This window comes from Agelaius phoeniceus, chromosome 23 (genome assembly GCF_051311805.1).
Source record: "Agelaius phoeniceus isolate bAgePho1 chromosome 23, bAgePho1.hap1, whole genome shotgun sequence".
NCBI lineage: Eukaryota > Metazoa > Chordata > Aves > Passeriformes > Icteridae > Agelaius > Agelaius phoeniceus.
Window position 1 is genome coordinate 2884499 of NC_135287.1, and position 14823 is coordinate 2899321.

The 14823-nt window shown below is 50.4% G+C and overlaps 1 long non-coding RNA gene across 1 annotated transcript; it reads right to left on the reverse strand.

The window, feature by feature from the left end:
* Nucleotides 1-504: 504 nt before the first annotated feature.
* Nucleotides 505-14495, reverse strand: LOC143695624 (uncharacterized). Its single transcript, XR_013185018.1, has 3 exons — nucleotides 14304-14495; nucleotides 5571-5726; nucleotides 505-567 (listed from the first exon to the last, which is right to left on the reverse strand). It is a non-coding gene; the product is annotated as an uncharacterized LOC143695624 (long non-coding RNA).
* Nucleotides 14496-14823: the final 328 nt, after the last annotated feature.

Sequence of the window (14823 nt, forward strand, 5' to 3'; positions counted from 1 at the left end):
AGTAGTGTAGGTGCATCACTTGGTGAGAAATTGAGGTTTTGGGATTTTTAGTGTGTTATGGATGGAAGCAAGATGGAGGGCACAGGGTGTCATCCTGGGGTTCTTCTTCGTGCTTCTTCTTCCTTCTTCTTCTTGGGTTTTGGTGGCATTTTGTAATTGGGCAGAAAAGTCTGCATTGTGGGCTCTTTGGGATCAGTTATTGGGTTAAAAGGGAAAATAATCCAGGTGTCAGTTCTTAATTGGATAGTTTAGTCTTAAAAGACCTTGTAACAAGAGATTGTTGGCCATTTTGTGCCTTCTAATGAAAAGCTGCAGAACTCACAGCAGTGAGACTGTTTTACTGATAAGAAATAATGAACACCTGAGTCTGAGCATGAACTACTGTCCCAAGTGCCTTCAATCCAGACACAGAGAAACCAATGACTGAAACCTCCACACAAACCCCATCCCATCCCATCCCATCCCATCCCATCCCATCCCATCCCCACCCCAGTTTTCCCTCTCTTTGAATTTTCAGAGATACCTGATGGCTGCTTTATTTCACATCCTGAATAATTTCAGCAGCATCTGCAGTGCCAAATAAGAAAACACATTTCTAAAAAGACATTTCTTGTTCTGAAACTCACTGAGAAGCTCAGAGACATCTGTGAGTGAATCAAACCCACAGCAGGAACAGACACAATTGAAATGAAATCAAAAAGCAAAGGAAATTAAAGATTTTTTTTTAAAAGGAAGGAAATTTAAGAAATTAAATAAAAAGAGAAGAAAATAATGATTTGTGGGCACCTTGAGGTAGAGAATTGGAGCCCATCTCAGAAAGGAGTGAAAAAATAAGACTTTGTATGAGGTCTAGGGAGATAACTTCAAGGGAAAAAGCTAGACAGTGTTTTTCCAGCTGAGCAGAGTTTTAGCAGACAGCATTTTGCAGGCACATTTTGGTTTGATGAAAACCTCTTCAGAGAACACTTCTGCAGGGTTCTGAGAGTGTTGTGTTTGGGGAGGGTCAGCCCTTGTCCTGTGCTTGTTCCTCTCCTGTATTCAGCCTGATTTGTAAAGACAAGAGGAAATTTCTCCTCTGTAGGTGAAATTCCAAACTTCTCTATTTAAAGATGAACCCCACACAGTCTGAAACGTTTGAATTTTTGGCAGGATGGAAATTCCTTATTTCCTTAGCACCTCCTGTGGGACTGAGGGGTTCTGCTGCTGGGGGATTGTGGAGCATCCCCTCTGGGAACCCCTGCCTCAGTTTCCCCATGCACGGTGCAAGAACACTTTGGGAAGGGGCAAAAATGTCCCTGGCATGTGCAAGGCTGATGGTCCTTAGGGTTAGGGTTTGGGTTAGGATTGGGGTTGGGGTTAGGGGTAGGGGTAGGGTTGCGGTTAGGATTTGGGTTAAGATTAGGATTGGGTTAGGATTTGGGTTGGGGTCAGGATTAGGTTTAGGGTTAGTGTTAGGATTAGGGTTGGAGTTAGGGTTGGGGTCAGGATTAGGATTAGTATTAGGATTAGAGTCAGCATAGGGTCAGGATTAGGTATAGGTTTAAAGTTAGGGTTGGAGTTAGGGTTAGGCTCAGGATTAGGATTGAGATTAGTGTTAAGGTTAGCATTAGGATTAGGGTCAGGTTTAGGTATAGGTTTAAGGTTAGCATTAGAGTCCAGGTTAGTTTTAGGGTTAGGGTGATGCTTAGGGTTTGAGTTAGGATTATGGTTAGGTTTAGGGTAAGGATTTCATTTAGGGTTGTGGTTAGAGTTAGGGTTAGGATTAGGGTTAGGATTAGGATTTGGGTCAGGATTAGGTTTAGGGTTTGTCTTAGTGTTAGTTTGAGGTTTAGGGTTAGGATTAGGGTTAGCGTTAGGTTCTGGATTAGCATTATGAGTAGGGTTAGAATTAGGTGTAGGATTAGGGTTTCTCTTTCTGATGGAGCTCCAGAAAATTCTCTGCATGTTCTTAGCTGTGGGATTAGGTTTAGGGTTTGGGTTAGGGTTAAGGTCTGGATTAGGATTATGATCAAGGTCAGGGTTAGGATGGAGATCTTTCTGATGGAGAGCCCAATAACTCTCTGCCTGGTCCTGGCTTTGGGAATGCCTTTGGGGGCTGGATGGGGCAGAGAGGGTCTGTGGAGGGCTCCCCTTGGTGCTCACAGACGCCTCTTCCTCCTCACCAGACATCTTGGCTGCCTCTGGCCGCTCCTCTGGTGGGAGCAGTGCCAGCTCTGTCCCTGGCCCCTGGCAGGCGGTGATGGAGGGATGGAAGGGTTAGGGTTAGGGTTAGGGTTAGGGTTAGGGTGAGGGTTAGGGTTTAGGGTTGGGTTAGGGTTAGGGTTAGGGCTATGGTCAGGATTTGGGTTAGGATTAACATTAGGGTTAGTGTTAGGCTTTGGAATAGGTTTTGGGTTAGTATTAGAATTTGGGTTAGGGTTAGGTTTAGGGTTAGGATGAATTTTAGAGTTAAGGGGAGGTTTACTGTTAGGTTTAGCTTTAGAATTTTGTTTAGAGTTGTGGTTAGAATTATGGTTAGGATTAGGTTTAGGATTATGGTTTGGGTAAGGATTTGGTTTAGGGTTAGGTTTAGGACTAGCTGTAGGGTTATGTTCAGTATCAGGGTAGGGTTAGGATCAGATTAGGATTATGATAAGGGTTGTGGCTAGGTTTACATTTAGGGTTTCTGATGGAGATCCTGACACCTCTCTGCCTGCTCCTGGCCTTGCTAATGCCTTTGGGGAGCTGCATGAGGCAGAGGGGGTCTGTGGAGATCTCCCCTCGGTGCTCACAGACAGCCTCTTCCTCCTCGCCAGACATCTTGGCTGCCTCTGGCCGCTGCTCAGGTGGGAGCAGTGCCAGCTCTGTCTGCTGGCCCCGGCGGCGGTGGTGGAGGGATGGAGGGGAAGCTCTGCCTCCCAAATCGCATCCCCAGCCCCGGCCCGCCCGGCCCCGCCGCTGCCGACAGCTTTATTGCAAACCCGTGGGGAGAGCTGGCCCTGCACCATCCCTGCTCCACAGCTGCACAGGCAGGGAGAGAGCCGAGCAGGAAAGGGGGAGGAATCCCCTGGAAAGCCGTGGTGGAAATTCGGCCACCCTCAGGGAGGTTCCTGCTTGTGCAGAGGAAGGCTGGTGGGAAAAACTCCCGAGGGGAGGTTTTTGTGATGGGATAAAAGGGAAAAAATCCCAGAGGTTTTGCACATCGGCTGCTCTCGGCCCTCCTGAGCCTGACCCAGGAGGGCCAAGTCTTGGTTCTCCCACAGATGGGGTCTCACCCTCTGCCCAACACAGAGCCCAGCCCTAGCCCAAAGCCAGGGTTTGATAGCCCCAGGCAGCCAGGGGGACATCAACCCACCCAGCCCTGCTTCACTCTGCTTCCCCCCCTTCCCCAGACCTTGTTCTTGCTGGGATTTGAGCTGTGCAAAATGCACATTTTAACTTTTTAACAGTAAATATATCATGAAGGAAAGGTCTGCATGGATGGAGAGCACTCCATCCTTGGCTGGGCTTAGTGGCTTTTCCCCCTTTTCTTTCACGTTTCCACAGCAACTCTTGGGCATCCTCACTCACCCTGCAGCCCCCTGCATCCTCCCTGGGCTCCTGGTGCCCTCCACACCCTGTGCATGGTCACTGGGAGCCTTCCAGAGCTCATCCCCTGCAGGAAGCAAGGCAGGGCAGTTTCTCATGGAAAGGGAGAGTGGAAACAGCCGTGCTGGAAGGGATCCTGGGCAGAGGGGCAGGAAAGGGAGGTCTCACTCAGCATCCCACCCACCCACCAACATCCTCCCCTGTGGGGAGGCCAGGCATGCAAGCAGCACCTGGCCATCAGAATATTTGACCTGCTGGGAGCTGCTGGGTGTGCTGAAGGCCATGAATGGGGAAGTTTAGGAGGTGGACTGTGGAAAATTCTGCAGACAAAGCCTCCCTCAGTCCAAACCAAACAGCAAGTGGGGTTGGGGGGCTCCCACAGACGTGGGGTGCCAGGGGGACACTGCAAAGCCAGCAGGGAATGGCTCAGGCCCTCAGCGCTCACTCCCTGGGCTGCTCCAGGCTTGCAGTGCTGCTTGCAGGGTCTGTGGGATGTCCCCTCTCCCCGGCTGCCCCAAGCCCTGGCCCCATCTCCTCACCCTCCTCTGTGCTCAGCTCATTGTGGTGCCCAGACAGTCCCAAAAATGCCAGTGCCCAGCGTGACCCAGGTGTGGAGGGCAGCGTGGGCTGGCTGCCCTGCTCTGAGATCCCCCACTGTTCTCCAAAGAATGTCCCCTTGTCCTCCCTGCCCTGGGGCTGGGGGAGAAGGGCAGGGCGGGGCTGGGGACAAAACCCCCCAGTGTGGAGGCCCAGACACAACAGAGCCACACGGGGGGGGGGGCAGCCAGGGCTCCCAGCAGCTCAGGGGTCCCTGCTCTGTGCCAGGGCAAAGGGCTGCTGTCCCCTCCCTGCCAGCCAGCCCTGGGCACACTGGAGGCAGTGGCACCCTGGGGACACGGCCAGGGGGTGCTGCGTGTGGGAATCCACAAAATCAGAGGGTTTTGGGAAAGCTGCAAGATGCAGGCCTCAGAGACAGCAGAACTGTGAGCAGAGCTAAGCAGCAGCCATGAGATTGGTCAGCAGAAAAATTATTTAAACTGTAGAAAAGCAAAGACAAATAGAACAATGGTCTGTGTATTAACACTTGTCTAGAATAACTCTCTAAGCTACAGAAAAGTTTATCTAGCAAGATATTAGGAAGTTCTAAGCTTAATAATGGAGCTCTGTGCATTGTGTTTTAAGGCTTACAAGCAGGTATTGTATTCAAAATAAGCAAACATTGTTTAACCAAAGGTACGTGTGCTTATAGTGGTTAGACAGAGCTACTGTCAATGTGATTTTGCTTTGTGTGATTGGTCAAGAAGCTTATAAAGTCAGTTGTAACATTAAGTTCTTGGTCTGCTGCCTGAGATGTGAGCTGGTGGCATCTTCCCATTGCCATAACCATGTAATGAGACTGATGCTGAAAAATCAAACAGCTCAAGGCAGTTCCACAGCAATCCCATCCCGTTCCAGGTCTGTACATGGCCCTGGCTGGTGACACTGTGGGGTCCCACACATGTGCATTTCCCTGGCTCAGCTGGGATGGCAGGGAGCTCTCCTGCTGCATGGCAGCATCTCCTGCTGAGCTGGGGAGGCAGCAGGCAGGCACTGGCTCCAGGCTGTGCCAAGAGTTTATTTTTTCAGCTCAAATAATTTAATTCAGTGGAAATTCTTTCTTTTCTCCACCTGTCTTCTCCTGTAACCAGCCCATCCTAGGGAGTGGCTGGATGGGAACCAGGCTGGATGGCATGGCAAGTCAGCAGGCACAGGAAAAGCCAATGCTTATGTCATTTATTTTCCTACCAAGCGTTGCTTTCTTCTCACCAGCAGAAACCTAAAGGCCAAAATGCCATTTCTAATGGAATTTATTATTCCTGATGTCACAGCAGGGGGGATAGGTTGTACTTCCAGCTTCTTGCAACCTCAACAGGCAGCATGGCAAAGGTGGAACAAGGTGCACTGAGATATGGTAAAAATAATAATCAGGTAACAGGTCCATTGATGCAGCAAAATCCACTCACCTGCTCAGGGCTCAGCAATCCCTCTCCCTGTGGAGATCCTTGTACAGCAAATGCACTAGCTGGGATCCTGGAGGGATGTGGAAGGGTTGGATATTGTAGCTGAGCTGTGCACTTGTGGTTTTGTTAATATCTCCTGAGCAGCAGAAGTTAATGAGCCTGTGGGAAAATAATAGCTTGAAATTAAATTCTTTATACTGAGGTTGCCAGCTATCCATTACAGGGAATAAGACAGTGCTTGTGTGTGAAATGTGGCATGATTAAAACCATATTTGTAAAGGATTAACTGCCCTGTAACAGCTTCATGTCTGCTCTGAGGTGGTAAAATCTCCCCAAACATGTCTCTAATCATCTATACAATAAGCAGGTTAATAAATCAGAATAAAGACATATTGGGGTAATTCCAGACTGCACCTGGTGGGTTTGTGCAGAGGGAAGTGGGGAGGGAAAAACCCCAACAGTAATGAGAGGTTTGAAGAAAAACCAACTGTGGTTTGTGGAAATGCAGCAGTGGATGTAGGCAGCACCTGTGGAGACACGAGTGCCACTTCCCTGGGTCACAGCTGACCACAGGCTGGGATTCCAGGGATGCCACCCTGCCCAAACCCAACCATGCTGCACCTCCCACCTGCTAAAACCCAGGGGAAACCAGGAGAGAAACCCTCTGGCTCTCAGTTAAAGCATGAAACCACCCAGGGCAGTGTAGGAACGTCTGGGGGGGGGTAGGATGGTCGGGATGGACAGACACCAGAGACAGAGATCTCTGCAGCCAGGGCTGGAACTTGGGGTTTATTGCAAAGGGCCTGGGTGCAGGGCCCTGCTGGGAGCTGCCAGGCACAGCTCAGAGCAGGACTGAGAGAAGAGAGGGGAGAGAGGGTGAGAGAGTGAGAGAGTAAAAAGCATAAGAGAGTAAAAGGGTAAGAGAGTGAAGTTCCTGTTTCAATACAGTAAATCTTCTTCTGTGTTGAATATTCTGATTCTCACTAACCAGTCTAGTCCAAAATACAAATCCTACAGCATTTACATACAGCCTATAAGAATCATTACATTCCCATACTATGTTACATTTTAAACCCTAAAAACTCCTCTTTGGGCCCCTTCTGCCAAGCTGTAGGGTCTGCTCTGCCCCTTGGGCCTGTCTGCAAGCAGAGGGTGTTGTTCCATCAAAAGGGGATCACCTTCAGCAGCCACACCATTGTTTTCCAGTTGTTCAGTAACTGAGGGATCTCAAAGCTTGCTTTCATTTCAATCTCACTCATAGTTTCTATATTCTCAAAATCTTTTGCTGGACAATCATATTGATAAGGCTCTCCTGCTTCATCTTCCCCAGCAGGGCAGCCTGCTCTGGCTGCTCCACACAGCAGCCTGGGCATGGATTTGGGGCAGTGGTTCCCCACTGTGGCTGCTCCAGGATTTTTCCTGCTCTGTTTGTTGCATCTCTCCCCCAGCAGCCCAGGTCCCTGCTCCAGCATTGCTCCTGGGGATGGATTTGGGGCAGTGGTTCCCCACTGTGAGCAGAACACCCGGGTGCAGAGAAGGCATTTAGCAAAAATAAACGCTGAGACAGAGCTTGAAATGTTTATTTTCCAACTGCAGGCCATTCATCCAGTGACACCACTCTGTTCCAGTGAGTCTCCCTCTGTTTATATCAGATGATTAATGAGACACAGATTGTCTTTAACCCTGATGGATGTCACAGTCACCAGGGTATGAATTTGGGCTCAATGTCCCAAGCTCTCCTCCCACCTCTGCCTGCAGCCAGCACTCCATCCTCACTGACCCTCATTCTCCCTGCTTCATGCAACCAAAATCAAGATTTTATCACAATATTTGTTTTCTAGCCTCCTCATCTGCCCTCAGCAATCAGCACTCCTGAGGCTGGGATCTCTGATAATCTGGGAAGGGGTCTGAGCTGCAGGAGGAGTGAAGGGACAGATCCAGCAACCAAAGGGGGGGGATAAGGGAAAAGACAGCTTGGGTTTAGCCTGCCCAAAGCACAAAAGGCGACAGAGATCTGCCAGGACACCCAGGCTGATGCTTGAGCTAGCAGACACCACCAGCAGACACAGAGAACCAGCCTAAGCCCAGGGTGGTGCCACCTGCAGAGGACACAGGGCTGGCCCTGCTCCAGGAAATGTCCCAAACCTTCAGCATCCCGTACAAATTTCATCCTGCTGGGCTGCTCCATCAACACTCAGAATCCCAGGATGGTTTGGAGGGGAATTAAAGCCCATCCAGTGCCACCCCTGCCATGGCAGGGACACCTTCCCCTGTCCCAGGCTGCTCCAAGCCCTGTCCAGCCTGGCCTTGGACACTGCCAGGGATGCAGGGGCAGCCCCAGCTGCTCTGGGCACCCTGTGCCAGGGCCTGCCCACCCTCCCAGGGCACAATTCCATCCCCATATCCCTCCTAGCCCTGCTCTCTGGCAATTTTAACCCATTCCCCCTTGTCCTGGTCCTCCTGAGATGGCCTGGGTGGCACCAGGACCATCCTGCCATGGCCCAGTGCCATCCTGCTCCCACCTCCTGCTCAGCTGGACCTTGTGCTTTGCCTCTTTTTTATTTTTGGGGGTTTTAAGGCTGAAACCAGCATTTTCTACCTCTCCCATTACCCTGCTGAAGGTGCTGCTGGTGGTGATGGTAAGGGAAGGGTGTGATTTTGGGCTCTGGGAAGAACAGGGGGGTTTGAGCTACAGATACAATTACAAAAATCACTGGCATCACATGGGATTCACCTTTCTCGAAAGGGAAGAGCTTTAGACTTGCTGGAGGAGGAGAACAATCCCAGGTTTGCCCAGGACACGCTGTCTCTGCCCCCCCAGGGTTAGGAGGATGTGCTGGGTACTCTGCAGCACACGTGGAGTTTTACAGAGACGAGCCAGAGGCAGCAGGAGCCAAGAGGGAAACCCCAGAGTAAGACCCCAAAGAATGAAGGGATGTTCCTCTAAGAATGTGACCCCCAAAGGTCCCCTCTGACCAAACTGTTCTGTATTTCTGAATGGGGCTGGATTGAAACCAGATTGAACGTGTCACTGCTACAATGCCTTTGCATCCCCTCAGAGCACAGCTCCAGGCAGCAGCAGTGGACACATTTCTCCTGCACTCAAAGCTCAAATTGAAAAGCTGCCATGAACATTAAAAGGAAAAAATGGCTTTTTAAGAACTCCATACGTTTCTATTTCTTTCCTCTTCCTCTCTTTCTCTCTGATTCACTCTTTTGATATTTTCCTTGGACTCCAAGCCTAATGCATTCATCCTTCTTAGCACATTTTTGGGCTCTTTCCACCATTGTTCTTGGAAACTTTTTTTTTTTGTAAGGACATATATTTAGATATACAACCTGATCTCCCACATTAGAAAAACCCTCTCTCAGGCTGGGAAGGGAAGAGCATAGAGAAAAGGGAGTTGGGGCCCAGGATGACAGGGTGACAGCACCTCCAGGTGCCAGCACAGGAGGTGGCATTGCCATGGGGACATTCATCTGTGTCTAGAATTTGATGGCTGTCTCCAGCATGGAACGTCTCCTAAAAGCTTTACTGGCACCAGTGCAGGGGTGGTGACTGCAGCTGCCCCCACGGGCCCTGTCAGGGGGAAAAATGGAGTGACCCAGCTCCTCAGCATCCCTGGGCACCTCACTGCAGCCCTGACCCACCTGGGGGTCATCCATCCCTCATCCATCTGTCTGTCCACCCATCCCTCATCCATCCATCCATCCATCCATCCGTCCACCCCTCCATCCCCCATCCATCCATCCATCCATCCATCCATCCATCCATCCATCCATCCATCATCCATCCATCCATCCATCCATCCATCCATCCATCATCCATCCATCCATCCATCCATCCATCCATCCATCCATCCATCATCCATCCATCCATCCATCCATCCATCCATCCATCCATCCATCCCCCATCCATCTGTCTGTCCATCATCCATCCATCCCCCATCCATCATCCATCCATCCATCCATCCATCCATCCATCCATCCATCCATCCATCATCCATCCATCCATCATCCATCCATCATCCATCCATCCATCCATCCATCCATCATCCATCCATCCATCCATCATCCATCATCCATCCATCATCCATCCATCATCCATCCATCATCCATCCATCCATCCATCCATCCTTCCCCCATCCATCCATCCATCCATCCATCCATCCATCCATCCATCCATCCATCCCTCATCCATCCATCCATCCATCCATCCATCCATCCATCCATCCATCCATCCATCATCCATCCATCATCCATCCATCCCTCTTCCATCCATCCATCATCCGTCCATCCCTCATCCCTTATCCATCATCCATCCATCCATCATCCATCCATCCATCCATCTATCCCTCATCCATCCATCATCCATCCATCCATCATCCATCCATCCATCTATCCCTCATCCATCCATCATCCATCCATCCATCCATCCATCATCCATCCATCCATCTATCCCTCATCCATCCATCATCCATCCATCCATCCATCCATCCATCCATCCATCCATCCATCCATCCATCCCTCATCCATCCATCCATCCCTCATCCATCCATCCATCATCCACCCATCCATCCATCCATCCATCCATCCATCCATCCATCCATCATCCATCCATCCATCCATCCATCCATCCATCCATCCATCCATCCATCATCCATCCATCATCCATCCATCATCCATCCATCATCCATCCATCCATCCATCCATCCATCCATCCATCCATCCATCCATCCATCCATTCCACAATCACGGAACACACTCAGGCTTTGGGGAATGGTTCAGGGGTTGCAGCAGCCACAGTCACCCCACACTGGTTCCCTTTTGACCAAACTGGGACAGTCCAGTTTGCTGCAGATCCCACCTGGAGCCAGTGGATGGGGTGGGTTTGGCCAGCCTGGTTTTAATAACCCCTGAGCACTCACCCAAACATGTCATTCTGAAAAGGCAGCTCGCAGTCCAAGAAGCACTCGCAGGCTTTTCATAAACACACTTTAATAATCTTCATCAAGAATTTTAATACAGAGCGAGCTGCCTGCCAGGAAATGCATTTACACTGTCAGCTGCTGAGAGAAATAGCCCTGCACTGCTGCTCAATACCAGAAACACCCTCCCTCCCTCCCAGCTTTTCCTCTCTTCCTCTTTGGATGAAGTGTGCTACTTTGGAAACTGGAGGGGCTAAAAACCTTGGCAGGGATCCAGGCAGCTCCCTGGAGCATCCCCTGAATTGGGGCAGTCCCTTTGCCTTGCCCATCCTGCTCAGCTGGACCTTGTGCTTCACCTCTTTTTTATTTTTTAAGAGTTTTATGAGTGAAACAATAATTTTCTGCCTCTCCCATTAGCCTGCTGAAGGTGCTGTTGGTGATGGGAAGGGTGTGTTTTTGGGCTCTGGGAAGAACAGGGGGTTTTGAGCTGCGGATACAATTACAAAAGCTTTTCTTTCACAGCAAAGATTAACGGGATCAGAACACATTTCCTTGCTGGCTGTGGTATTAAGCAATTAAAGGGATTAAGTGAGGGCTTTACCATCCTCTGGCACATCAGGTTTTGGTTTGTGCCAGAGGCAAAATACCCAATTTGATGTAGTCCGAACCCAGAGGGCTGGAATGGTGGGAATCACATTTTACAGCCTTTTTCCCAACAGCTGAAAACACTCTGGCTGTAAGCACCCTCCATATGCTGCTCCAAGACATCCACACCCCGCTCAGCCTGCTCTCCCTAAGGACAGACAGACAGACAGACCCCTCTGTGCCCCTTGCAGCTGCCCCAAGGCCAAGTGTCACCATCAGGGAAGGGCCCAGAGAGGGGACGGGAGAGGTTGGAGAAATATCCCAGGGGGATTTTGATGCCTCAGGTTTTGGCTTTTCTATTTTTCAGGTTCTGTGCTGCTTTAGTGTGTGGGGCTGGGTTCACATCAGGGGATGCTGAGCTCTGGGCACAGAGCAGGGGGACAAAACAATTCCTGCTCCAGCTGGGCACCAAGGACAAATGACCCAAACCTCAGCCCAAGAGCACAAACACCGTGGGCTGGAGAGAGAAAAACAAGGATGGGACTGCAGGGGCTAAAGCTGGAATGGGACAATGAACTGCAAGGTGCAAATGGAGCAGAACTGATCCAAGGGAGAGACCCCGGGAGCGCTCGTGCATTTTGGGACCATTTTGGTTCATCTTGGGTTCATTTTGGGACCATTTTGGTTCATCTTGGGTGCAGCCCTGGCTGGGCTCTTGTGCTGCCCAAGGTGAATCCATTGAGGCCTTTTAATAAATCCCTGCTTTATTCTGTAACTCTGTCCAGCCTCTGTTCTAGGTCAGCCTTCACAAGGCATCAACTTCAGCACCAGCATCTCCCTACCCCCACACTCAGTGAATCCTGTATTACATGCAAGGAGGATTTTTGAACACCAATTCCTGGACAGTTTGTCTATTTATAAGTCTGTTCTCAAGTGATTAACAAAAAAGGATGCAAAACCCAACCTCGGTGCAGTGAAATCAAAGGAGGAGATTAAAAATCCACATCCCAGATGTCCTCTCTGAACCTCATTTAGCAGAGGTGGGGAATGCCAGCTTCCAACAGGAATGGCACTGCCACCTCCTCTGCTTCCCTTTTCCTTGTGAAGTTCTTGCCTTATTTATTTGCTTGAGATGAAAAAAGCCAGGGGAAGCTGCCCAGCAGAAACACCAACCTTGTGCCAGGAGTTTTGAAGTCGCAGCACAAATCACCATTCACAGGCAGGGGTAGAGGTGGAGAAAAGGTCACTTCTGCTGCAGGAAACCCCCAAAATGCTTTGAAGAACTGAAGGGGCTTTTTCATCACACACACAGTCCATGGAGGGTCAAAGTGCCAGGTAGAGTGGGGGAAAGAGTGATGGGAAGGATGGAGGTGCCTGTGTGGGTCTGGCTCTGGCCCTGCCAGGGCAATTCAGGCTGCAGGGTAGAATCCCAAATTGATGCCTTGGGAAGGCTGACCTAGAACAGAGGCTGGACAGAGTTAAAGAATAAAGCAGGGATTTATTAAAAGGCCTCAATGGATTCACCTTGGGCAGCACAAGAGCCCAGCCAGGGCTGCACCCAAGATGAACCAAAATGGTCCCAGAATGAGCCCAAGATGAACCAAAATGGTCCCAAAATGCACGAGCACTCCCGGGGTCTCTCCCTTGGATCAGTTCTGCTCCATTTGCATCTTGCAGTTCATTGTCCCATTCCAGCTTTAGCCCCTGCAGTCCCATCCTTGTTTTTCTCTCTCCAGCCCACGGGGTTTGTGCTCTTGGGCTGAGATTTGGATCATTTGTCCTTGGTGCCCAGCTGGAGCAGGAATTGTTTTGTGTCCCTGCTCTGTGCACAGAGCTCACCATCCCCAGACCCACACACTAAAGCAGCACAGAACCTGAAAAATAGAAAATCTAAAACCTGAGGCATTTTGGCATTAGTTTGGGTTTGAAGGGACTTTAAAGCCCATCCAGTCCCACCCACTATGGCAGGGACACCTTCCACTGTCCCAGGTTGCTACAAGCCCCATCCAGCCTGGCCTTGGACACTTCCAGTGATGGGGCAGCCACAGCTGCTCTGGGCGCCCTGTGCCAGGGCCTCAGAACCCTCACAGTAACACAAATAAACCTTCAAGTCAGTAAGAATTTAAAAGGCAGAATCCCCAAAAACCTCTCTGGAGCAGGCAGGAACCCACTGTGACTTTCTGAGCAGTGCAGCAGGACTGAATGTAAATAAACTAATTATTGTCAACAATGTCCTTCTTCAGCTCTTCAAGGCATCCACAAAACTGCTCCCGTGTCCCCTGGGGTTCACTCCCTTTCCCTGCCCAAGGGATGCTCCAAATCTGGGGGCAGGGCTCACCTTGAGTGCAAACTTGAGGCACCAAGATCTGTCAGGAAATGATGATCCCAGATCTGGGACAAAAAGAAACTTCTCAGAACCTTCAGTTGTGCCACAGGACTCTCAAAGTTGCAACCAGGAGCTTCCTTGGCATGAAGAGCTTCGTGCAGGGTTTTTCCAGCAGCTTCTCCCTGTGCCTGAGGCATCCTAAAACCCAAGCCCTGGGGCTGCAGGCACACCAGGATCAAGCACTGAAATGCAGAATCCATCCTGCAGGGGAAAATGCAGGTATCCACCGGGCTGCACTGCCAGGGAGCTGCTGCTCCTCGGGGGCTCAGCTTTCCACAGGCTGGAGCAAGATGTTGTACCTTGTTTGTGTTTCTATGGAATTGCCCTCCCTGCTGGCTCCCATCCTGCAGCCCCTCCATCTCCACGAGGTTCATTTCAACATGAACAAACGGCCTCCCAGGAGCCACCGCGGTTGATTCAAAATCATAAAAATGAAAATCTCAGGTTGGATGACTAATCCCCGGAGAGAGGTTTAAATTAGTGCTAGCCAATCGGCCCCAAAAGTCATGGGGAAAATTCCTGCTGGACTTCTCTCCTTAGTCCACTCCCTGGCTTCATTTTCCATCCCCAGATCCTTCCAGCCTGCAAACATATACAGTGTTGCCTCGGCAACTGGGAGACCAGATATATGCACACGAGAAAATGAGACAATCTCGTTCCTCTGTGATTGCCTGGAAAATGGAAACCTATTCTAGTCTGAGAGCTTGTGCCAGACAGACTCACAGCTCAGCCTGCCCTTAGACATGCCACCTCCACCTCTCACATGAAGATAAATCCCTCTCCTCTCATAGTACCCGGTCTCTCTTCCCATGGGATGCTCAGGACTCTCAGACTCACCAGAAATGTGCTTTGTCCAAAGGTGTTTTCTGTCTTGAGCACATCAGCTGTCTGCCTCCTCCATCCTCCAGGAGCCCAGGTTGAGGTGTGAGCTCCAGTTTAAGCAGTAAACATGCTTCCACTCTAGTCTGGGCCAGAACTTCCCTCACACGGGCAGGGACACCATCCACAGGTGCCCCATCTGTGGTCTTCAGAAAGTTCCTGCATCTCAGGGCTGCTGTGTGCATGAAAAATAAACAGCAGGGCACCAGGAGCTCCAAGCAGAGAATCTCCATCATGTGGGGTGTCACACGATCATTGCATCCTGCTCAGAATTCCTGCTGCCCTGCAGAGCATTGCCCTTGACAGCCCTTGTGCCCTTTGCAGCCCTGGAGCCCTTTGCAGTTCCTGGTACCTTTCATCCCTGCCCTTTCAGCCCCTGGTGCCTTTTGCAGCCCCTGATGCCCTTGGCACCCCTGGTGCCCTTTCAGTCCTGGAGCTCTTGGCACCCCCTGGAGCCCTTTCCAGCCCCTGGAACCCT